Source organism: Homarus americanus, unplaced genomic scaffold (genome assembly GCF_018991925.1).
Source record: "Homarus americanus isolate GMGI-L3 unplaced genomic scaffold, GMGI_Hamer_2.0 scaffold1024, whole genome shotgun sequence".
In the NCBI taxonomy this organism is placed as follows: Eukaryota; Metazoa; Arthropoda; class Malacostraca; order Decapoda; family Nephropidae; genus Homarus; species Homarus americanus.
This window is the reverse complement of record NW_024715228.1, coordinates 6,447,204-6,474,094: the sequence shown is the minus strand read 5'-3', so window position 1 is coordinate 6,474,094 and position 26,891 is coordinate 6,447,204.

Below are 26,891 nucleotides of genomic sequence, written 5' to 3'. Positions count from 1 at the left end.
GAATTAAACACAACAGAACATCCGCGATCACAAGGATAATTATAAGTTTTAATTGTTGAAGGTCAGGTGAGGTCTGGCTGACGGAACCCTCCCCACCCCCTCCCCCACCCTTTACCACTCCCCCTACCCCTCTCCATTTACTCCCACTCCACCTCCAGTCCTCCAGCCTTCCTACAGTCTCCCCTCCCTCTTCTACTAGCCCTTTACTTTCCCCCTTTCAGTTTCTCCTTCTTCTCCTTACTTACTTCTTTTTCCTTCTACCTCTCTTTTGTCATCGTCACCTTACTCCTACTTCTTTCTTTCTAATTTCTTCCCCTTTCTCTCTTCTTTACATCTTTATCCTTTCTTATATTTCCTATTTGTCTTCTATCTGTCCCTCTCTCTTCCTCCTCCTTTCTTTTACCATTCCTTTTCTTTAATTACTCTTCCAATTGTGTTCTTGTTATGCTTTTACCCCTATCTTTAATTCCCCATTCTCCTGTCTTCACTTTGTCTTCTCCCCCCTCTGCCATTCTCCACTCTTTCCATTCGTCCGTAGAAAGAATCACACATCAATAGAGGACTTATCCGGCTGTCCGTCCACTTACTTATCCGGCTGTCCGTTCACTTGTTAACGTTCTAATATCCGATTCGTAACTCGAATTTCCACCGACCGATGAATTTGTTGTTGTATCTGTCACTTATGCTTAGGGAGAGGATAGTGTTCCCTATTGATTTGAAAGCCCATAGGTTACAAAGGTCACCTGAGCCATTATACGATTTTCCATTCACTGATTTAACCTATTATGTGGGTCCTATATGCTTAGAGAGAAGACCTTTCGTTTTGATTTTTAGGTCACTGGGTCAGAGGTCACCTTAAGCTACGAGTATAATAAGATTTGGTTTTTCTTACGTGATTTAACATTTTCTTTGATTTTCTTCATTGTTGCTAGAAATTGAATTACGATTTTTTTTCTGAGAGGTTAACAGTAGTTCCCATACCATGAACAAGTAATTCCTCATTGACTTGGTATCTCTCAAGGTTTTCTGATGCCCTATGGGGTCTCTTGAGCCCTCCTGCGATTTCCTGGGTAACTCTTGGGGCCTCGTGGGTGTCTCCTTAGATTTCTGGGTGCCTCTAGGGGCTACTAGGTGCTTCTTGGGGTCCTCCTTGACTCTTCCTGGACGAGGCGCTCCTGGTCCTTTCTTAGAACTTCCTGAACTTCCTTGTGTACATACTAAATACCATCTGGTAATGATTATCCCTTGAATAAAATTGTTATAAAGTCAACTATATTCGGGTCACGTGATCATTAGCCACTCCTGCTTATTTCACCTAATGAATAACCAGCCTAACCTAACCTAACCTAACCTAGCCTAACCTAAAGTCGACAGGCAGCAATATGATGTCTGATCTTCAAGTAAAATAAGCTTAGGCTCCTAAACTCCATATGATAAAAAAAAACACTATTAAAATTAGTAAGTAAAGCAACAATATCTCTTCCATCTGTAACAACAATCATTCGGGAACCAGAAAAATGGCAACAATATACTCAAGTCGTGCAGATATTTCTCCCCCACTTGCCACAATCATGAACTGGGACAAGTTATTAAGAATTTAGCATCGTATAATATCTCGTGGCCTCGACCTTTGTCCTTGTTCTCCTCCCCAGGTGTCAGCTTTTCTGACCCTGGCTATGTTTTTTGTTATTGGTGATTCATTCTCTCTTATATGTAAAAATATAAATGTGTGTGTGTGTGTGTGTGTGTGTGTGTGTGTGTGTGTGTGTGTGTGTGTGTGTGTGTGTGTGTGTGTGTGTGTGTGTGTGTGTGTGTGTGTGTGTGTGTGTGTGTGTGTGTGTGTGTGTGTGTGTGTGTGTGTGTGTGTGTGTGTGTGTAATAAATATACAATATCATGATGCCTGGCAGTGTTGAGTAGGCGGATGCTTTAGTACGTTGTCAGGTACAAGGAGCAAGAACAATCAACATGATCAACACGGTGTAGTGGGACCCACCCGAGACTTGTCACCAGCTGCTCCACCGTCGTCCCCGTGATGGACCCTCCTGATCACTTCAGGCCACTGCTGAGGGAACTGCTCCTTTTTGTCCGCCTTCCTCTTGAGTTGTTGTTATAAGGTCTATAAACATGCGAATAAATTAGTTTATAAATTAGATGACAAATGTTAAAAAATGTGAGAGCTAATTTGTTGTGTTCTTCCCAGGAGGAGGACCTAGGAGTGTTTACGGTCTGTCTCTGCTTCCGTCGGTACGTCCGGGGTGCTGTGAACACGATAACTCGAAGAAAATGGCGTGAATTTAAACCAGACTTGGTTGATAGTTAAATGACAACACGATCCCAGTCAAGTTGGATAATTGATCAGTGTTTTCTGTTATTATCGTCTTGAGTTATGGCCTCTTAGGACTGTTCCAGGGAGCAGCGGGGGTGTTTGGTCCCTCCTGGCGGAAATATTTGTCTTGTGTCGTTACTTGTGCTCCTAAGATGCAACTCTGATGGCACTTTAACATACTGCTACTCATCGTGGTCACAATCGTTTTACAAATGACTGTAGTGTTTGTGTTGCACAGCCTCGTGTTGCCTCTACCATTTACTCCATTCACCACCTTGAACACTTTTGGTGGTGTTATTTAACAGGTGTGAACTGAACGTGATCACAGTTCAACGTGACGGCGAGCGTTCGATGGTTTAACCCGTACAATTCCACTGGAAAAAAAATAATATATATATATATATATATATATATATATATATATATATATATATATATATATATATATATATATATATATATATATATATATATATATATATATATATATATACATGACAATACTGTGTGTTCCCAGTAGTTAAATGGTTATTTAATGTCTTATTTGTTATAGTTATTCCTTATACCAAAGTCTCTGCCTTATATAAACGAAAGACTTAGTGGTTCACATACATTTTTGATCAATTCTTTGCGGTTAGCCAGTTGGTAATTATTCCCCGCAAGGCAAAAGTTGTTGTTGGACTTTGCTGTTGTTGTTGGTCAACCTCGGGATACGGATATCTGTCGTCGAGGATGACCTGTTCCTCTGTAAACCTACGTGGATATATTTTCTCATCTGTTGCTGTTGTTCTAGTGGGCTACGTAAAGGAGAGCGTTAGCATACTAATTGCCTGGGTCAGATCAGATCCTTCACCTCGTTATCTTCTCCTCTGTATAATTACCCGCACTCTCATTCGTTTTCTTAACATGTCTTGAGGCAGCAATCTCACGAGGCCACACACCTCACCCCAGCCATGGAGGAGATACTCGCGCCATAAAGCAGTGGAAAAAAGAGGGTTTGGGAGCCCCTACATCGTGGCCAGGCAGTGAAGTCTCTCCATATCCTAGACTCTAGCTACTAATTACGCACTTACTGTTAGGAGAGAGACGCTCAGTCGGCCCCGACCACCACCACGATTGTCGCATTTACCCGCCATGATCACCGCACCAGCTGACTCACGTACGGCCCTCCCTAATGACCCGAAAGTCTTGAGGATACAAAGGTGGTATTGCCTCACAGGGAAGGGAAAATTATCGACCCGGTAGGTGAATCGACTGAGCATGAATGTTATGGGTGATATATGTGACTGTTAAGTGAATCTGACGAGGATTTATGTACATAATAATTAAGGTGTTACAGGTGAGGAGGAGACTGGGAGAGGGAGGCGGCGAACTGTTAGAGGCCGCGGGGAAAGTAGCCACCAGGATGTCGTGATCCTCACCTTCCTGCACACACTCTAATATACTGATAAACTGGAGGGGCGTGTGGGGGAGGGGGAGCAGCCTACATCCTTAGAAGAGAGGAAAATGTAAGTGGTGTGTGTGTGTGTGTGTGTGTGTGTGTGTGTGTGTGTGCATCAGTCATTGACAAATATGATCAATATTGATTCAAGAGCTTCAAGATCTGATAGACAACTGCCATTAGTACAACATAACTTTCATTCTCCAGTACCTAAGCCTCGTCTCTTCAACACATTCAGAAGCTGATTCATCTTTAGGTTGATGAATGATGACTTACAATACCCTACAAGCTTAACATAAGTTACCTGTACCTAATATCCCGAAGAGAGAGATGCTGCACACAAAACATATCTCATTCTATTATATTAATGCAACTATCACTTCTGAGCGATACGCACACTCGAATATCTTTATACGCTACGTCATATATATTTTTTAGTGATTCCTAAGAGCGTGCCCATTATGTGATCCTATCAAGAGACGGTATATATCTTCTTCAGCATCAATATTGTCTATTATTTGATGTAATTTTCCCTCTTCACTCCTTCGGGACACAGAGGTATGCTTATCATGGAGGCTGTGGGAGGAGGGAGGGGGTGGGTTCAGCACGACAATCTTGATGGAGGATCAAACAGATTTACCTAGTTAGTGTAAAGGATTTTAGCTTGAGATAGGTCAAGTGTTAGCCAAGGTTTGTTTACGATTTTTGGTCAGGGATTCATCTGGGTTTTAGTCAGGCTTTATTCAAGGCTTTGCTTTGGTTTTTTTAACATGAAATAGTCAGCGATTTGGACAGACATTGGTCAGGCGTTTGGATAGTAAATCACGTTGGTTTAAACTAAGGATTACCGTATGTTTTGGCCAGGGATTACTTTAGGTTTAAGCCAGGGATTACTATGAGTTTTAACTTACCATTAACCAGTGTTTCGTGAATTTCTGCCACATTTCTTGACATCCAAAATTAACCGATCCGCGTATTATATTTTCCTCCTGTCGCCTCAATGTATTACTTAATGTATATAGTATTCCAGACGTCCTTGTATTTTATTATGACCAAAACCTAATTGACATGAATATTATCCCACTGTCTTTCTCGTTTACAAACTCCGTGTTATATTGAAGCCGACTATATATATATATATATATATATATATATATATATATATATATATATATATATATATATATATATATATATATATATATATATATATGTGTGTGTGTGTGTGTGTGTGTGTGTGTGTGTGTGTGTGTGTGTGTGTGTGTGTGTTTTCATATGGTTTGTCTTTAAGGATCTGCCACTTTGATGTTACCTGAAGTGTATTTAGTTTAAGTTCGTCATGCAGCAGCAGCTACACCAACTATAGGTACGTGCAGGTGTTCATAATAGCATGGGGGAAGTGGTGTTAACTTGACACACACTAAGAACCTACTTTTATGGTGCTGGTTTGGTTTAGGTTAGGTTGGGTTGGGTCGGTGGGGTGAGTTCGGCTGGGTTGGATTGGGTTGGGTTGGGCTGTGCTTGGGTAGGGTTGGGTGGGGTTTGGTGGGGTGGGTGGGTTGGTGGGGTGAGTTTGGTTTGGGTTGGGCTGTGTTGGGCTGGGTTGGGTTGGGTTGGGTGGTGATAATTTAAAAGACTGATATCCCATAATTGATCATCAACCTCCCCACCCCTCACCGTTTCATCCCTCACACACAACCTCTGATGTCGAGAAAAGGATAATTTCATTGAATTGTAAGCTTATAAAACTGAATCTTACCACGCTTGACCTCTCTGGCCTGACTTATACTCATAAAACTAGCCTAACTAACACAAATAAAATCGTTGGGTTGTTATCACAGATGCGGCTCTAAACTAATTAAACCGAGTAGATGACCTGTGTAAGTTTGTTTTTTTTCCATTGAGAAGCAGAAGCAGACTTAGATGAGACTCGTCATTAAGACTTCTTGTATGATGGTGACGGGTCTAGGTCACCACTATAAATTTCTTGGTGAATGATCGTAGGTGTGCTGGTGCCCGGGAGATGTACGTACAGTAGGTCCGTGGTAGTCTTGTAATGATCCATGGTGGCGCTGGTCTGGCCGCCCGTCTCCCCCTTGATTATGTTGCATGAGTTGCTCTTCTCTGGAGGTAATTTTCAGCCCACTTTGACCAATCACGGTTTTATCTTTTATTCATATCATCCTCCGTTTAATTTCTTTTCGTGTTACCTGCTCTGATTTCTTGATATTCCTTTTAAAGTAATTAGTTCCCTTTTTTTTTTGTGTTTGTATACTTTTAATGACTTCATCAGTGTTTGTTCTCTCATCACACCACGACTTGATGATTTAGAAGTGACTATATCATGTCTGTATGTCAGTGAATTGTAAAATGGCATCTCTGTACCCTGTCCTCAAATGATTTTTATTTTTTTTTCTAACTCATCACATTTCATTGTCCTGTTCAAGAATACACGTGTTATTTTTCATGTCCACCTCATTAATTTACTTCATTTATCTCTACAGTTTCACACTCACGTCCCCGAGACATCCAGCCGGTAAGTACAACCTGTCTCAGTTGACGTTTCCAGGATATACAAAGTTATTTATTTACCTCCAAAGCTTTACAATCATCCCGGCAATAGTAATCGTCCTTCTTGTCAACAACTTCCTCTCCTCCATGAACTCATATTTCGCCACCATCCCGGATCTTGATCACATCCCCGCTTCACTGCTTCCATTTGTTATGATCACGGCGTCCAGGTGCTTGAAATTCTTCCCCTGCAACAATTTATGACCAGTGATCACAATACTTATAGCGCCTCCTTGCAATCCTCGCTGTGGTCATCTTCTGTGCAACTGATCTTCATTTGTCCTTTGCAATGGAGACAAGCGAAAATAACACCTGCTTCCCCGTCATTACTTAAACGACCAGGTAATTACACCTTCTCACCTGGTCTTGCTTCACTTTTTGACATTAATTTAGAAAGCTGACAAATATTTATTCTCGTTTATATGATCCACGTGTCATCTGAGTCTTTCGTGTGTACAGTTTTGTTAAGAACGGAAGAGAATAGAAGAAAAAACAATAATAATATCAAGGACAACGACGGAGTAGGAATATTAAATAAACTTGTGTTTATTGCAGTACGGACTTACCCAAGCGGAAATAACACCGGCCTCCCTGTCATTATTCAAACCTCGGACAAACACTTCTCACCACTCTTATTTCTATCACCTTCACTGTGTTCATGATACAAGTCAAGTGTCCTGTGTAATCAGTAGTCAGAGGAGCATAAAAAAATTTCTGTTATTAGCAATATATGGAGGTACTGTTCATCTTAGTGTATAGTATCACTTAATGGTTGACATATGTATCACTTGAAACATAATTAATATTCTTCGCAAATTTTACACCTGGATGATCAGTTTATGGTAATGTCGTTTTGATAAATGCAGAAAAACCCAGGTACACACACACACACACACACACACACACACACACACACACACAGGTTTCAGTAACAGCATCGTGTCAACTTTGAACCCCTGATGTGTTACCTTAAGATACTAACGTGAATCCTGATATCCTTCCCTGTCGTCACTCAAGGATACGTCTCTCACAACATCCCTGGTAGGAGGAGTTCCCTTATACTTGACTATCCTACTGAACACGGCTGATGAGGTCGTTACTCTGGTTTATCGAATTCCCTGAAGATTAAACAGTCAAGCTTCTTTCAGCTGAAGATTTTCCCTTAACTTATTTCACCTGAATACTTATCACCGTAACATTACCTGAGTGGGTTAGGTTAGGTTACTTTTAAAGTGTCTAATATTCAGGTGATCTAGTTTACCTTATTCATGTACTCTGTAACTATAATAAGATGGTAAGTGAGTTATGAAACGTCAGATATAAGAGCAGTTAATGAACCAGTCTGCTTTCGTGATTCAGGAGCAGAAAGAAACTAACGCAATCCCCAATCAGTTATATTTACTTCGCTATAACTTACTGTCGCGGATTTAGTGTTATATAATCTCTATAATATCTCGTAAGAATCCTTGAAAATCCGTAATTAGAAGCATTGTCTTAGTTATAATATATAGAGAAGAATAATTGGACTTGCGTATCTTTGTGAATCCGTAATTTAGATCCATTTTCTTAACCTCATTTAAGGGAAGACTTATATTAACGGGTAAAATAATCCCTCAGAGCACCTAACTAGATCCGTTCTCTCACTGTAGTATAATAAGAGAGTTTTACACAATTATCGTCTTTTGAGAATCGGGTTCCTCAGCGGTGTCTTACTCTGCCCCTCGCTTATCACCACCTATTTTGCCTTATCTATGCATTACCGACCGTCACCAGGCATTATTATGGGTGGGTGTCGGCCCGTGTGTGTGTGTGTGGTAACCTTGTGGAGGCTATTGTGTCGCCCGACCTGTGTTTTAACATCATGACAAGTGGGTCAGTGGAAATGAGCGAAATGAGAATGAAATGACACACACAATGGCGATACTGTTTATTATTATTATTATTATTATTATTATTATTATTATTATTATTATTATTATTATTATTATTATTATTTCTCTGTAGTTTGTTTGTAATGAGTCATATAAGGGAAGGTGTTGTTAGTTTATTAGTTCTTATAAATTTGTTTAGGTTTTTGTTTGCTTAGTTGTTGTTTATGGTGTCTGGGAGCTATATGGGTATATTATGATGAATGATGGTGACGATGAACGGATTTCCTGAAGCTGGTGGACGGATCTTGTAAGCCGATAGACGGATTGTTGGTAAGAGTGCACGGTCCTCATAAGCACAGCCTGAACTCACGGACATTGGTGATTGCATGTAATCTAAAAGACAATAGATGGATTCACAAGTCTGCTGCAAAGTTTGGTGACAACGCAAAAGATTAAAATTTCCACATTAAAATTTCATGAGGTCAGTCCAGTGTTTCATGAATCCAACTCAGCAATTCATGAAACAGGAGAAGGGAAGGAATGGAAGGTTAAAAGAGAGGTTGTTTCCGTGTCTCCCTGCGTTTTGATGCCCCCTCCTTCAGGTTAATGGGTCATGCTCTCACTCAACCGGGTATCAAGCATCGTATAAGAGAATCCCCCAGGAGCAAGGGAGAGAGAGAGAGAGAGAGAGAGAGAGAGAGAGAGAGAGAGAGAGAGAGAGGGGGTAGAAGCAAGCTGTCAGCCAGGTAAGGTAATAGGTATCAGGTGCGTCGTTTAGTAGTCACAACAAGGCGACCTACAGATGAGCCGTGATGTGTGGGTTCTGGGATAATGTGTGTATTAGTGCCCAGACAACGATGACGACTTAGTACAGTAAACAGACTGACTTAATATAGACAGCGTTAGGTGAGCATTACGAGGACATCTGGTGGCCTCTGAAGCTAATGAACATGGCTATAACTCTCATGCACAACAATGGTTAATAGACGATAATATGCACAAAATATATATTATGTTTGTTGATGTTAAAAGGTAAAATAATTAAGTCAAACATAGTTGAATATTTGGTAAAATGAATGACAGAGGTAAGACTATTAATGAGTGGCAAGGTAGATGGGTTGATTATGCACAGGTAATGAATAAGGAGGTATGAAAAAAATGAAATATGGTGAAGGAAGAGTGAATAAAAATATAATTAAGTGATGTGGAAAATGAAGCAAGTAGAACTGAATTTTAAATAAAGTCGTCAGATAACGTCATAAACAGCAGACAAGAAGTAGTACCATCACAGCAGACAGGCGACCTTACAGTAATGCAGCGTCGATCATTACGAGTCTGCTGAATTACCGTCTATTGTGACCATTGAGGCCAGGGCCGTCCAGTCATGGCCAGGTGGACCTCTGCTCCCTCTCCCTCCCTCCCTCACCTGCTTGACTTCGCCACCACCCGCCAGTACACTCACCTGACACACGCTAATTTGATGATTGGTTTACGGGGCAGAACTCAGTGAAGGATGACTGCATAGTGTAACAAAACTGCAAGCTGGTCACACTATGGCCTGGAAAATAACGTATGGCTGATGGTAACGTTTGAATAGTGTGGCTTTGAATTGTATTGAATCTTTTTATTAATTATTATTGATTTTGTTATTGTTTTTGCTGTTGTTGCTGTTATTGTTATTGCTGCTGTTATTGCTGTTGTTGTTGTTGTTGTTTAGAGAAGATTGATAAACTGGTTGTCATACGTCTTATGGTTGATCGTTTTGGTTAAGAACATTCCTCCCCTCCACCTTTTTCTCTTACTTCCTTCTGTTCCTCCTTTCCCTCTAATTACTTTCCCACCTACCCCCCTCCCTCCAACTCCCTGTTTATCTCTCACAAAACTCACCTTTTCGTACTACAAACTACAAAACAGAGACACATTTCCCCGTATCTATATATAAAGATACGGTAAATAACTTCTTCCCTCTCACCCTTGTCTCGAACTGTCTCTCTCAGTCGACGCCCACAACCTTTGATCTCTCTCTCTCTCTCTCTCTCTCTCTCTCTCTCTCTCTCTCTCTCTCTCTCTCTCTCTCTCTCTCTCTCTCTCTCTCTCTCTCTCTCTCTCTCTCTCTCTCTCTCTCTCTCTCTCTCTTTCTCCCCTGCCGTAAATAGTCACCAAATTAACAAACGGGCCTCAGGGTACACTTATCGCTCATAATTTTCTTAAGTGAACTTTTATTATAAGGGAATGAGGTTATTTTTTTAGTTCATCAAACATATACAGTACATGAAAGAGCAGTGGCGAAGGTTTATTAAAACCCTTAATCCTGTTCGCCAGTGAACTTTGTTGTGGGTGTTCTCTGTTGCACTAAAGAACACAACTAAACCCGTTATGTACATCCTAAGAAAAACACACACACACACACACACACACACACACAGCCAGCTCCATCCTCAGCCAAGCATACGGCCTTCACCCTCCCCAGTAATTGTCCCGAACGTGGGTGAAAGAAAAACCTGCAATTATACATTTCATGCATCATCTCTCTCATTCTATATTTCTCACCTCACACACACTCTGCGCACTTACCACACACACACACACACACAGAGAGAGAGAGAGAGAAAGACTCTGAGCATAATACCTGGAGCTTTAACAGTATCACAGTAACCAACCTGGCAAGATTACCAATTAACGCCAGGTGTGTGTTTATATGTCATCAAGGTCTTGTGTTTCGATTTAAGATTACGTCACACAATAAACTAAAAGTACTAAGGGGTTCTGTTGTTTACATCGAATATATATTTAGCTAGATGGACACACTGGGGTTTAACGTCAGCCGAAACGTCACAGCAGACAGGGAAATAATCACTCTTCCCCTTCCTTTCTCCCTGTCTTCCAGTGTGTCTATCCTTGCCCCTGCCTCTTGCCCCTCACTCTTGCCCCTCACTCCCACCTGACTCCTGCCTCTCTCACACACACACACATACACACATGCCTCTTACCCCTAATGCCAACCTGACTCCTGCCACTCCACCACACACACACACATGCCTCTTACCCCTCATGCCAGGCCTGACCTGCCTCTCACACCTCACATACCTCCCCACCCCTAATGCCAACCTGACTCCTGCCACTCACTCCTGCCTCCTGGCCTCACGCCCCTCTCACTTCCTCCCCTCAAACACACCTTCCTCTTACCCTCTCTTGCCCAGATGCTGTTACAAATCCTCTCCTTCACCCTTTTCACCTCCTCTCTCTCTCTCTCTCTCACATCCTCATTCCTTCACTATTTCACCCAACCCTTTATTTAAATATCCCTCTTGTTCAGCTCATGTCTTCTTCCCCCCACCTCCCTCCTGTTCCATCACTTCCCTCACACCCCCCTTACTAGTTCTGTCCCTCTAACCACCGCATCTTCCTTTCTATTCCATCCTAGGACCCTTTCCGTTCACCTCTTCTCACCTGTTCTCTGTCATCTTCCATCTGTTTCCACCCCCCTCTCAGCTGTTTCTACTCCATCCCACCCGTTCCATCCCCCTCGCACCTGTTCTCTTTACCTCCCATCTGTTCCCTCCCCTTCCCACCTTTTCCTTACCCTTGTCACCTGTTTCCTCCCGTTCCCACCTGTTCCCTACCCGTCCCACCTGTTCCTTCCCCCTCCTTCATCTGTCCCATCCCCCGGCCCATCTCACCTCCACATGAGCCCCTTCTCGTTTGATAATTCCTTCCCAGCTCTCAAACAGTAATATTTCGGTGTGTTTGATGCAGTACAAGCAAGATATCCACCTTGATGACCTTACTATTACCTGTAATTACACATTTATTGCGCTGTCGCAGGTTGTTCGGCCAGAGTAATCAGTGTCTCTTAATTAAGCCTTAGTTTCAGTGAACCGAAGTAAAGTCAGGTAATTTCTTTCTTTTTTTCCCTCTTGCTCTTTTTGTATCTCTGTGTCTGTCTCTCTTTCTCTCTCTCTCTCTCTCTCTCTCTCTCCCTCCCACCACCACTCCACCACCACATTACAAATATTACTGCCAGATCACACTACCACACCCTACCACCACACCACCACCATAACGTCACACAACTGCCACACCACTACAACACGTGCAGCCGCATAACCAACATCACTCTGGACCTTCCGGCCACCCATTGCTCCACACCCGGGAGGCTTTCACCGACATCCCTATTACCGCCCACTACCACCCACTGACCACCCAAGGCCACCCAGTGACCACCTATTACCACTCAGTGACCACCTATTGCCGCCCACTGACCATCCATTGCCGCCCACTGACTACCTATTGCCGCCCACTGACTACCTATTGCCACTCATTGACCATCTACAGTACTGTCTCTCACTTGACCACCCAGTGACATCCACTACTATGCACTCTCTTCCTCCGTTGTTGATTACCCACCACCCGTCACCACCCACCACTCCTTACCACCCTTCACCACCCACCACCCTTTACCACCCGCTTCCCCTCACCACCCACCCAACACTCCTCACCAGCCTCCAACCCTCACCACCCACTACCCTTCACCTCCCACAACCCCTCATCACCCACCACCCCTCACAACTCATCCCCCACCCCTCACTTCCCACCACCCTTCATTACCCCACCACCCCTCGCCACCCACCCGTTACCACCCAGAGTTTTAGAGTGGTCGTCTCTTCAGCCAAATGACGCGAAATGACCACAAATTCTAAGGGAAAGTTTTTTTTTTTAAATATATCTTCTTGTTTGTTTGTTGCCATCGTCACCAGGGTGTCTATTGTGAGGGGAGTGTATGGGGAGGCTAATGTGGGGGAGGAGTGTATGGGGAGGCTAATGTGGGGGAGGAGTGTATGGGGAGGCTAATGAGGGGTGGGTTGTATGGGGAGGCTAATGTATGGGGATGCCCTTTAGGAGGTACTGCACTTTGAATAATTTATATCACAAGCCAGATGTCGTCTATCGTATCATCAGCGAGGCAACGTTATTAAACTTAGCTCTTCTTCTCACTGTAGGGTGAGGAACATCTATTTGGCTGTATATAATAAAGTTTACAACACTGCCTCTGATATCATAACTGGTGTTGAACATCTCCACATAGATTCCCTGTTAACTTATCACTTGATCCGCCATAGTATAAATTTAATCGGTCTAAATATTTAATTAAATGTTTTTAGCCGTAGTTGCTAAAAATACCATACTGTATGTAGAACTTTGCATATTACAAGTACTAATGATTCCACGTTATTAGCGTATGAATACAACAAAACTGTTCACCTAAAATTAGTTGTAATATATAAGACCTTCAATGTTTATATCAAGAACACTGTGGCCACACTGTGGCCACATAACCACTGTGGAGTTGACCATCAGGGTCCTGCTTGTTCCTGGTTCAATCCAGAGAGTGTATTTCTGTATGTCTTTTGTTTTTAGTTACAGTTCCAACAGTTTGGGTTAATAAATGTCTAATAAATTGAATAAGCAAGTATTTAAGTTTTAAATATGAATTATTTAATAAGTATATAATAATTACTGTTTACATAATTGTGTTCTGTTTGGCTGACAGTGTTACAAACAGCTAATATCTTACATACTTGTACACTGTGCCGTTTGTGCTTGTAAGCTGTCTGCACAAATATATAAAATAATATCTTAACAAAACACATGTATATCACTACTTTCACAAACACATGCAATAGCTGCACAAACACAAATACAACCTCCTTCACTGCTTACACAACACAACCTACAAAGACACATACAACACTTTCTTCACAAACACATACAACACACATGTAGGCCAGTTTATACAGGCATAAGAATTATGGCTAAACTGATACATGTAATCACTTCTCTCCTGTATCTAATATAACACTATCTTGTCACACCTGTGTTTGTAGGATGCAGGTGAAGTCGCGACCCATGGGAATTTCGGCCCAATGACTGGCCAACATCCAGTGACCTGGCCCATTTTAGTTAGTTCGGCCCATCATAATTGGGACGAGATCATAACAATAATATATGAGTGAAGCCGGGAATTTTCTTTGGAAGGCCGAGAGAGAGAAGTGTGTGAGTGTGTGTGTGTGTGTGTGCGTGTGTGTGTGTGTGTGTGTGTGTGTGTGTGTGTGTGTGTGTGTGTGTGTGTGTGTGTGTGTGTGTGTGTGTGTGTGATAAAATAATTATTATTTTATTGTTATTATTATTATTATTATTATTATTATTATTATTATTATTATTATTAACGGTTTATTGAAAGAGCATGGCACCCGGATATATATAATGACCAAGTGGAGAGAAGGTCATGCTACAGGGCATTTCAACATAGTGACAGTTTAAAAAGGCAAGATTGACTGGGAGTGAATACACTGGTTGATTACGAGTTGTTGATAATTTTTACAATGGTTGGGACTGGGTTGATCTCATCGCGATCAGTTCGTGCTCGTGTGGGCTGGATGCGGTTGTGGTGTCGAACAGCAATTCTTGGACGGATCTCGGGTGGTAGTAAGGAGCCGATGTCGAGGATGGTGCAGCTTCTCCTCAAATTTGCAGATGAGGTCGTGGTGATGGTCAGAGAGCCGAGAGGGTCAGTGTGTTGAGCGCTTCTTGATATGTGGAGTAGGAGGGAGAGAATAATTTTGCATGCCCTCTTTTGCACTTTTTCTAGGTGTTTACGTTGTGTGGCATTTAGGGAGGAAGACCAGGTCGGGGAGGCATAGGTGATCTTGGGAAGTGTGAATGTTGAGTAAACACTGACGAGCTAGGGCGCAGGAACCGGGGACGTGTGCCTGTGCGCACGTGCGTGCGTACGTTAATTTCACTACAATTTCATTTCTAACCTCACCTAACCTAACCTACTGGATGTAGATCGAGGTGTCTGGACCGAAGTTACCATGAGCCGATATCACTGGCCCGACACTGTTGCTGTCATCAACACATGGAAATGCCTCAACTCTCGTGTATATGCAGACACTGAAATATATTACGATCTGATTTATAGTTAAAAATGAAATATGTTATTCTTACAGTTAAGGGATTTATTAAAAAAATGTTTGGAATTTAAACTTCAAAAAGAGACATTCCCATTCATATTATTCATTGAACTGTGGACACAGTGTCTCTGATATAAACTTTGTAAGGTCCTTATATATTACAGATTCACTTCTCTTAATACACAATATTTGATCCTCTATAACAGGTGTTTTTACGGTGAATAATTCACTCCTCTTGTACTGTATAAACTGCATTTATCACATTTACTCATACTGATATAACAAGAACAATAAAGGATGTGGTTATAAGAAACAATAATTCAAACTTATAAACATACACTTACAGTAATTCATATAATATTCGTGGAGTTCGTAGGCAAACGAAGTATTTGCTTACAAGTTGCCTTACGAAGACGACACATACACACCTACTACAATAATTCCCAAATACCATAATCGAATGATGGGTGAACGTTATTAGCTGCGGGCAGCAACACCACCTTGCTGGATAGTGTAGTGGTTGCCTCTTATCTCTCAAATACTGCGGCAAACCCACAATGATAACATTGTTTATTTTCCGGAAGTCTTAACACACAGGCGTAACCATGATGCTGGGGAGAAGTTCCACACCTTCTTTACTAAGTCTTCTGCTGCTGTGTCTCGTCTTATGAATATTAATATAAATACAGAAACAATTCAAGAAGTATCACCTCAAGCCAATATGTCTCTTATCTTGTTCCTGCTCGGAGTGCCTCTGTTAGTGGTGTAAATTTTAGAAACTTATTTTAGGACGTATCAGACTCATAAATATAATATAAAAATATATTAGCAAGTATTTCTCCATACCGTGTTAAAATTGGACAATTATTTTAGTGACCTCAGGAGGAGTGAGTCCATTGTTCTGGTAATTAACTATTCGGTTTATGTTCTTTGGATTCAAAGACTGAAATCAGTCGTTGTTTTCAATACTTAAAGTGATAATCCTTTCTTAATTATCATACCTGTTGGATCAATAACTCGGGCACTGTTTTATTGGTGAGCCCATTACTAGAGGTCAAAGGTCGGGAGTCAGCTGGTCTTTTTTCTCTCTCCTGGTGACCTAGACGGACCGTAGATAATGATCCGAGGTGGTTCCTGGCGCAGGTAAAAGAATGGTGGGTCCTATAGAGTTGGGTGATTTATGGTAATAGATAGAAAGCATAATGTAACTGCCCCTTCAGTTACATTATGCTCTCCATCTATTACCATAAATCACCCAACTCTGAATCCCATCTGTAATGAAGGGCACCTGTATATATGCGCGCTTGTCTGTAAAATTACGTACTCTCGATAAAACGTTTTCAGTGTTTTGCTATTTTTTAAGTACACTCATTGGAGGAGTGTCCTTTGTCTGTCTGGTTTTCAGGACGTCCTCCAATTTTTTACTATTTAAAAACCTACTGAATATTTTTTTTGGTATATGTTATTACCCTCATGTCCTCCCTATGATATACCACTCCTCTACTCATTATACCCGATTAGTGCTTCTGTCTACCCATGCCACCCATTCACACCCCTCACACCACATACCCGTGACTCATCCCTCGCCAGGACCCCCCCCCCCCCACTGTGGGTGTGTCAGGGCCTGGCGACTCATGCCAGCAGGTCGTGGACAGTATGGGGCTACAGAGGAATGCCACAGATAACACTCCAGCTGCCACCCGAATATGTCCCTTTTGTGATCACTAAACGCGTTCCAGCGGTGGAGGGGTCGCCGAGTGGAGAAACGTCAATCCCCATTTGTCCTCTATTGTTTGGGCTCTTGTGTCTAACGGGAAAGGCTGTAGCTGATGAACGCTATATTTGGGGCGGATGGCGGAGTGGGGACCCATATAAGAGAGAGGAAGAGAGAGGCACTTCACTACCAGGGATGTGTAATTTTGCCTTCCATACAACGTGTTTAGTGCTGACATACAACGGTTGGGTAAACACGATCTTACCATAGATCTTAACTGTAGAAAATCATAAAAAAAAAAAAATATCGCGCTGTAAATTTTAAAGCTGTGGGTCAACTGTGAATAGCACTGTTGGGTATGGTTTATCTCCTGACCAGCTTGTTGTACTGCCAACGTTTAAGAGAGAGTCTGTTATTGATAAGAAGACGGGATGTCATTATGGGAGTAATATTTATTGATATTAAATTCACAAGTCCTTATTAATCTCATGTATGGTCATTTACTGCCAGCTATGATAACAGTCTTCGCCAGATTGATGTCTTATTTCCAAACTTTAGTCGAACCATTTTTATTATAGCGAAATTTACTTTGCAACATTAAACTTCCCAAATTACACCTTGGAAGAGAAAATTACAATATTCTTAAGAAGGATGTAAGAAGATACAGGACCTTCTACAGTACATCGGCCTCGAGTACAAAGATTTTAAATAGGAGTCTTGAATCTCCGGTAAATAACACTCTTCTTTACCAGGGTACGACCCTCTTCTGAAGACAATCTTATTAATGCCACCACTGAAGACCTCAAAGTTAGTCGGGCACATCAGACTGGCCACATGTTGGTAGATAGATCACCGCTCATAAGAACCCTGGACACTGTTTGTTTTCAGTATCGAATGTAGGTATATCAGTATATCATCTCCCGTTTTGCCCATGGCACTGAGGCTGACTCTCTGGGTTGTGATGTCAAATAAATTGTTCCCTTACCACCTTCTCCCGGTAAACTTACCACCTATCCCTAAAAAGGCCACCTACCCCCTGAAAGTGGGAAGATTGTTGTCATTAGTGTCGAATATCTCACGACAGGAGCCACACTTTATGAAGGACCTGACGGGGGAGAACCTCTTGGTACTCCCCACCACCCCCTCTTCCATATGTTCCGGCTAATGAAAACCAGTAACTAATTACAGGTTATGGAAGATTGGCAGTTTTTCTTCGTCATTTTTTTTCCTGTATGAGACATTACAATAAAGAAACCAGAGGAACCAGAACAATAAATTATGATAAAAGTGACTAAGAATTACAAGTTTTTAAGGAATGTAGAACTTTATACCATTTGCTTATAAATTACCAACTAAATATTCTTCTGTAGGTCTTTCTCTTCTGTGGTCGAGGTTAACTTTAAGGAGGTAACAAACCGGCGGGACGTTCATAGGTCAGAGGTCAAATTAGAGTATATGAGACAGTTTTATGAGGTCAAGATGGGGTTCTGTGGGATCTTAAGAGTGGGTCAAGATGAGATAAGGTGGTGGTGTAGGGGCGGAACTACCTGGTGATTGAGGCTGACAAGAGTTAAGATGGAGCCTGAGGTTTGTGTGTGAGACTCCGAGCCTTAACGGAGAGGCTTGAGATCATTCACTCTTCACCTTTATTCATCACATCTCTCTCTCTCTCTCTCTCTCTCTCTCTCTCTCTCTCTCTCTCTCTCTCTCTCTCTCCACTATTGTTCTCTGCCCCCCTCTCACCCTTTTGCTCTCTTTTCCTCTCTTCTTCTCCTGTCTCTATCTTGCTCTCTCTCCCTTCTCTCTGTCGCTCTCTCACCCACTCTCTCAAAACTTTGCTCCATCCAAAAGTTAGTTTCTGGTGATACGAATTATATTTTCTTTCACTCTCTATATCCCACATGAAGAATACTCACTCTATAATTATACCTCTAGATTCCTCCTACAGTGTCGTCTATAATCCTCCCACAGTGTCGTCTATAATCCTCCCACAGTGTTGTCTATAATCCTCCAGTGTCGTCTATAATCCTTTCAGTGTCTTCTATAATCTTCCCACAGTTTCGTCTATAATGCTCCCACAATTTGGTTCTATAATCCTCCCACAGTGTTGTCTATAATCCTCCCACAGTGTTGTTTATAATCCTCCCACAGTGTCGTCTATAATCCTCCACAGTGTCGTCTATAATCCTCCCCAGTTTCGTCTATAATCCTCCAGATGTCGTCTATAATCCTCCCATAATTTGGTTCTATAATCCTCCCACAGTGTCGTCTATAATCCTCCAATTTGGTTCTATAATCCTCCCATAGTGTCGTCTATAATCCTCTTAGTGTCGTATAATCCTCCCATAGTGTCGTCTATAATCCTTTCAGTGTCTTCTATAATCTTCCCACAGTTTCGTCTATAATCCTCCCACAATTTGGTTCTAATCCTCCCCAGTGTCGTCTATAATCCTCCCACAGTGTCGTCTATAATCCTCCCATAATTTGGTTCTATAATCCTCCACAGTGTCATCTATAATCCTCCCACAATTTGGTTCTATAATCCTCCCATAGTGTCGTCTATAATCCTCTTAGTGTCGTCAATAATCCTCCCATAGTGTCGTCTATAATCCTTTCAATGTCTTCTATAATCTTCCAGTTTCGTCTATAATCCTCCCTAATTTGGTTCTATAATCCTCCCACAGTGTCGTCTATAATCCTCCCACAGTGCCGTCTATAATCCTCTCCAGTGTCTTCTATAATCCTCCCAGTGCCGTCTATAATCCTCCTACAGTGTCGTCTTTAATCCTCCCATGATGTCGTCTATAATCCTCTCAGTGTCAGTCTATAATCCTCCCATAGTGTCGTCTATAATCTCTCAGTGTCTTCTATAATCTTCCCACAGTGTCGTCTATAATCCTCCCACAGTTTCGTATATAATCCTCCCACAATTTGGTTCTATAATCCTCCACAGTGTCGTCTATAATCCTCCCACAGTTTCGTATATAATCCTCCCACAATTTGGTTCTAATCCTTCCACAGTGTCTTCTATAATCCTCCCACAGTGTCCTCTATAATCCTCCCATAATGTCTTCTATAATCCTCCGACAGTGTCGTCTATAATCCTCCTACAGCGTCGTTCTATAATCCTACCTACAGTGTTGTCTATAATCCTTCACAGTGTTGTCTATATTCCTCCCACAGTGTCGTCTATAATCCTCCCATAATGTCGTCTATAATCCTCTGTGTTGTCTATAATCCTTCTGATGTCGTCTATAATCCTTCTACAGTGTCGTCTATAATCCTCCACAGTGTTGTCTATAATCCTTCTACAGTGTCGTCTATAATTCTTCTACAGTGTCGTCTATAATCCTCCTACAGTGTTGTCTATAATCCTTCTACAGTGTCGTCTATAATCCTCCTACAGTGTCGTCTATAATCACTAGTGTCGTCTATAATCCTCCTCAGTGTTGTCTATAATCCTTCTACAGTGTCGTCTATAATCCTTCTACAGTGTCGTCTATAATCCTCCTACAGTGTTGTCTATAATCCTTCTACAGTGTCGTCTATAATCCTCCTACAGCGTCGTTCTATAATCCTACCTACAGTGTCGTCTATAATCCTCCTACAGCGTCGTTCTATAATCCTACCCACAGTGTTGTCTATAATCCTTCTACAGTGTCGTCTATAATCCTCCTACAGTGTTGTCTATAATCCTTCTACAGTGTCGTCTATAATCCTTCTACAGTGTCGTCTATAATCCTCCTACAGTGTTGTCTATAATCCTTCTACAGTGTCGTCTATAATCCTCCTACAGTGTTGTCTATAATCCTCCTACAGTGTCGTCTATAATCCTTCCACAGTGTCGTCTATAATCCTCCCATAATGTCGTCTATAATCCTCCTACAGTGTTGTCTATAATCCTTCCACAGTGTCGTCTATAATACTTATATCGTGTCGTCTATAATCCTCCTACAGTGTCGTCTATAATCCTCCCACAGTGTTGTCTATAATCCAGCATAATCAGACAAGCTCTCCGGTGTAGTGAGTGTCTAAAATGCCCCATAATGCTCCTCCGCTGTGTAAGGGGAGTCATACAATGTGTATTTCTCTATAAGTGTAGGTGTTTGGGCTTCTTGTTCTTGTTCCTGTTCTTGTTGTTGTTGTTGTTCTTATTGTTCTTGTTCTTGTTGTTCTTCTTCTTGGTCTTGCTCTTGCTCTTCTTTCTTTCTTTCTTTCTTTCTTTCTTTTACCAACTTTAGTGTACATGTCAGATTCTGTTGATAAGATAATCGGAATGGAAAAAAAAATAATTATGTAAAAAAAGAATAATTGTACCAGAGATAAGGGCGATTATTTTCAATTTCAATCAAATAAATGTTCTGATTTGTTAAGTTTAATGATTAATTAATTTGTTTTCCACTAATGTTGATATGATTTTGATCTTGCAAGATTAAAATAGTTATATAGTTAATGAAAACATATTGCTTGTCTTGCTGTCCTAGTTCAGACAGTACATACGTGTTAAGAGATAAGCAAGAATAATTACACAGCAGTAAAAACAAAATCCCAAATAGTCAAATTATGGAGAATATTTTTTTAGTGTGTGTGTGTGTGTGTGTGTGTGTGTGTGTGTGTGTGTGTGTGTGTGTAACGAGAGAGGAAGGCAGTCTCTCGCCATTATATCTATAACTCGTTCCTTCGGCCAATTACCAAGTGTGAAGTCACGCGCTTTACACCTGTCCCGTGCATGACTGCCCTCCTGACTGATGGTGCAGCTTGGCACGTGACAACAAAATCAGCTGTTGCTTGCACGTTTGCCTACCTTGCCTACCCTTCTACCTGCCCTGCCCCGTCCGCTTTCCTTGTCCAACAGTAATTACGATTATTAAAAAAAAAATATCCAAAAGGCCTTTGTCGTGAAGGTAAACAGGCAATGAGATTTTTGTAAGCATTTACTAAGAATTTACGACAAGAGTCCCTCCCCAAAAAGAACCTAACCTAACCTAACCAAACCTAAATTAACCTAACCTAACCTAACCTAACCTAACATAACGACGTGATTTTCGTACAGACTTACAATGGGGACGTCACGAAGATTTGCTACAAGACTGTTGATTACATCTATGGCAGTAAACTAAAGAGAGACCACGTATGGTAGGATCTTGGGGAGAGGTTTACACAAGTCGGGAGAAGCTTACGATAAGAGAACTCGGAAAACCTCGCGACAAGAATATTAGAATGACCTTCGACGAGAGAGATTTTAATACATGAGAACAGGATTTGATTCTCTCTCAAACTCCCTGTCCGATTTTTTTGTAATTATGCACAGGTACACGAACTATTAAACCAGCCATATTATGCACAGGTAAAGGAAATAAACCAGCTTCTCACTACGATCTCCTACATCCATATCACACAATAAACCAAAGAATATAAGAATATATTAAACCAATAAGATTCGCTTCTACTGATTCATAAGCTCAAGTGGAACAGACATAACAGGTGGAACGGGTTAGTTAAGCTTGTTATAATTTACTTAAGCTTATCTTTGAGGAAAAAATACTTCCTTTTCATCTCACTTTCTCTTCCAAAATATCAACCGGCTTGCCTTAGTGTTGATTAATTAAAATTATAAAGTTTTTGATGAAAACATTTGCTTTATTATGTCCTTTCGTAAGTAAATTTGGATTACACTGAAGAGATAGATTTGTATAACGTGCGTGCGTGAGTGGTAACTGGGAAAGGATTAGTTAAGTTTAGGCGGCGGCCAGGGTGGTGTGGCGGCTGGCACGGTAGCTGCCATTGGTAGTTTTGCATCTAACAACTTTTTTCTCTAATGAAAGTTTATGCACATGGGCGACGGGTTAACCTTTAATCCAAGAGGAGGCTGACCGCGATCCCCAGATAATGTCGTGCCATAAAATCTTATTTATTAAGAAGCCACAAAGCCCGAGAACAGACGCAAAAAAAAGGGGGGTGTTTTTATGCCTTGGGCGTGGGAGAGAAAAATAGAAAAGACTTGCCTTCAGGACGGGCTTTTGTTTCCTCATCTCATAAATGTAGAGGTTAAATAAAAGGACAAGTCAAGTTAGCTTGTTAAGGAACTCGGGGCGCTTCACTGCTGTGTGTTTATACCGACGCCACACCTCGATCATATCTATAATGAAAATGCTAATGGTAAGAGGCGAGGAATGTGATACGAGGTCGAATATATGACAGTTAAATTAGAGCAGCCTCTTATGGGTAGCTCAGATACACGGGGCAGGTCCGGACTCTGATGCCTCGGCCAAAACTAGTAGCCGTGTCATTAATCGTCATCTGTGAGTGCGGCCGCTGGTGATAACAGGAAATAAGATTCAACATGCAATAGTAAATATGTTGAGGGCGGAGCAAGTGGTCGTGAGGAGAGATTTATATAACCGTAAGAAGATGCCAGAATGAGAAGGTGGAGGTGGTTGGCCTGTCCTACCTTGTATAATTCACCTCGCTTGGCTGGCCATCTAAAAGCAACAAAAGAGATCAACGGTGTAGATGTTACGAGAGAAAATTGCTAAACACGTTGCACAAACTGAGAATAGTCTACCTGATAATGTTGGGTTGTGTTTCTCATATTAGTGTGTGTATCAGTGCCTGTTCCTCGGAGTGTATAAAGTCACACAACACTGAGAACTCAATTTTGTGGCGTCAGGGATGCGTGTGAGCGACTGAGTGATATATCAAGCAACAATTTACCTCCCGGAGTTGCATACACATATATCTTTTGTGGGTGTGGCGTTGCTATTTTAAGATCTTTAGAGCACCCAAAAAGTTGACGATAGACAACAAATGATGCTTCTTGAACAAACAGCTTCGTTCTAACTTAGTGTCTGCGTGATTCCAAGTCCACAAACGCGGTGAACATTGCATAAAATCTCTATTACCACAGACCATTAGTGTTACTCACCTGTTTTTCCTGTTTAACAAAGTCACTTTGTAAGTTTATTCTCAGGGGTAAAGGTAATGTCGGGGTCCGGACATTAGCATTTGCGTGTGAAGTTACAGTACTCTCTCTCTCTCTCTCTCTCTCTCTCTCTCTCTCTCTCTCTCTCTCTCTCTGTATATATGCACATGCATATTGAAGACCGAGGAGTAAATTGAGGTGTTAGAGGGTAAGAGGGCGCCGGTAGCATATAAGGAATAATTGTAGAAGCAGACATACATTACTGTTGGAGGCGATTATCAGGCAGACTACCTGACACGAGGCGTAAGACTGTGCCTGAGGGAGGAAGATGGGGAACACAAGAAAGACACAAGAAACTGGTTGGAGTAACTTACTGTAGTTCGGTGTTTGTTTCTTTGTTTGTTTGAAGTTAAAACGAACGTAATGAGGGATGGGGGCAGCGGTTGAATTTGTTTGTTTCACAGTAAAAGTAACGTAAGTGTAAGAATCTAATAGGGAAACGTAGTTCTGTGGTTGTTTATTTGTTTAGGGGTTAAAAAGAACTAAGAACACAAGAAATTGGCAGGGAAATTTTATGTTTGTTTCTTTGTTTGTTTGGGTGTAAAACGAAGTAAGGACAAACTAAAACTTCAATAACTAAAACTTCAATAAATTAGTGAAAAAAACAAGTCCTGTGTTTGTTAGTTTAAGGCTAAAACATAAACAAAAATCTTACAAGGAAAAATAAGATCTGTGTTTAACTTTTTGAAAAACGAACTCGACCCTAAAGAAAGAAATACGACGGCGAAAAGAAACACGAAACCTTTATTGTTTGAGAAATAAAACGAGAAAAAAATGAAATAAGAAAACTGGAGAGCAGTAGAGACGACTAAACCCTTCGTAAATATTCCAGAAGATTGAAATTGTTTTGTGAAAATTGAATACAAGATGAAAAAAAAATAGAAAATTGAGTTCATGTTGTTTTTAAGTATGGAAAAATAATAAAATGTGATAAAACCATAAATGGGGATAGATGGAAATAACGAAATCCATCTCTTGTCTGTCTGATAAACCAAAATAAACTAAACATGGAAGAGAAGAGCATAAGGGGGCAATAAACCTGTTTCTGTGTGTTTAGAAGATACTGAACTTTATATTGGCGTTGAGGAAAAAGGATTCAAGATTTTCACTTCTTTATTTGCGAGTAAAAACAAACTAAATATTATATATGGTAAGGGGAGGAACTAAATTAATAGAAAGAGGAAGATAGCAACAGGGAGGAACACTGTCTGTACTTGTCTGCCTGGATGTAAACGAGAAATTAATAAATCTTGGTGATTTAGAAGCGATAATTGTCAGTGGCTCGGTACATAAAAATGTTCCCCAGAAAGGCATAAAATTTAAATTATCAGCATGGATAAATATTTCCAAGTAGCCTCAGCGTGTGTAATATTTTAAATGTTCTTGAAGGTGTCGTGGGCTGAATGCATAAAATGACTCAAAACGGTTCTTTGTTACCGGTGTGTGTTTTGCCCCCGTGTGTTAGGTCAAGAGGCGTGGAGGACCTCGTGTGCTCTCTTAATCTCATCTCCGTCACTATCGTCAACTAGCATTAACCTTTAGATGTTTACTGTAGCTTCTTGAATAAACATATCAATAATTCCCAAGGCAAATTATTCTGTACTTGTTAATCTCATCATTGGGTTCACAGGGAGAGTTAACTTGTCTTCATTATATTAACCTTTATACTATGACCATGATTAAGGTTAATTTACTACTATAATGATCAAGTGATTTAGATCTAGTGTGGATTTAAACTCACTGAAGAGCACCAATAGACTTGTAGTAATTGTTCTCACTTAAAAACAAATTAAGTAGCTAAACAACTATATACGAGTCATGGGAATAAGAGTTCAGTAACTAATAAAACCAATAAAACCAAGAACAAAAAGATTTAAGGAATATCAGTAATACAAAAAAAAATCAATAGAAAATATATATACGGTAAAAATGTATAATATAAACATGGTAAGAAATATAATATGCATACCAGTCAATTATAGGAATGATATAAGAGCTCTAGTTCACAAAGCGTCGGAAATTTGATCATAGACTTTATATTAATCATTACCATGTTGGAATTTTTGGGGTCAATGGAAAATCCTAATTGAGCTTTGAATATTTTCGTACCGCGTCGAGTTTTAATTTATTTTCTATTCGTCTTAACGTCCATCATCATCGTCGTTCACAGAGAAGATCTATTGTGCTGTCACGTCCTTACCCTAAATGTTCAGAGCTGACTCGTCTGGTCTCTTTGTCAGTGTCACTTTAATGGTAAATTTTATCTCCTTTTAAATACAACGTCTTTGACACCTGCCTTTAAATGATGTTTAATTCAATGTGTTTTTTTCCCTTGAGAATTTTTGGGTGTGTACAAACTTCATCTACTTATTTTCATGACTGATGCTTCATAAAGTAATTAATTTAGCATTCTCTCTTATTCCTTCGTTTATCTACATGTTTATTTTTAGTTTGGTAATTTACTAAAACATCAAGATACGTCATCACGTCCAGGTAAAACTCCCTGAATGATGTCTTGTTTATGTCAGTGACGTCACCACAGTCTTACCAGCCAAGACTCTTCCAATAAACCCAAGATGAAATATATGAGAGTTCAAGGTTTTTAAGTTCACTTCATACCAGACACCTTGTACACGAGACACAGTACAGCAACACGAGACACAGTACAGCAACACGAGACACAGTACAGCAACACGAGACACAGTACAGTAACACGAGACACAGTACAGCAACACGAGACACAGTACAGCAACACGAGACACAGTACAGCAACACGAGACACAGTACAGTAACACGAGACACAGTACAGCAACACGAGACACAGTACAGTAACACGAGACACAGTACAGCAACACGAGACACAGCAACACGAGACACAGTACAGTACAACAACGAGACACAGTACAGTGACACAGTACGAGACACAGTACACGAGACACAGTACAGCAACACGAGACACAGTACACACAACACAGAGACACAGCAACACGAGACACAGTACAACAACACGA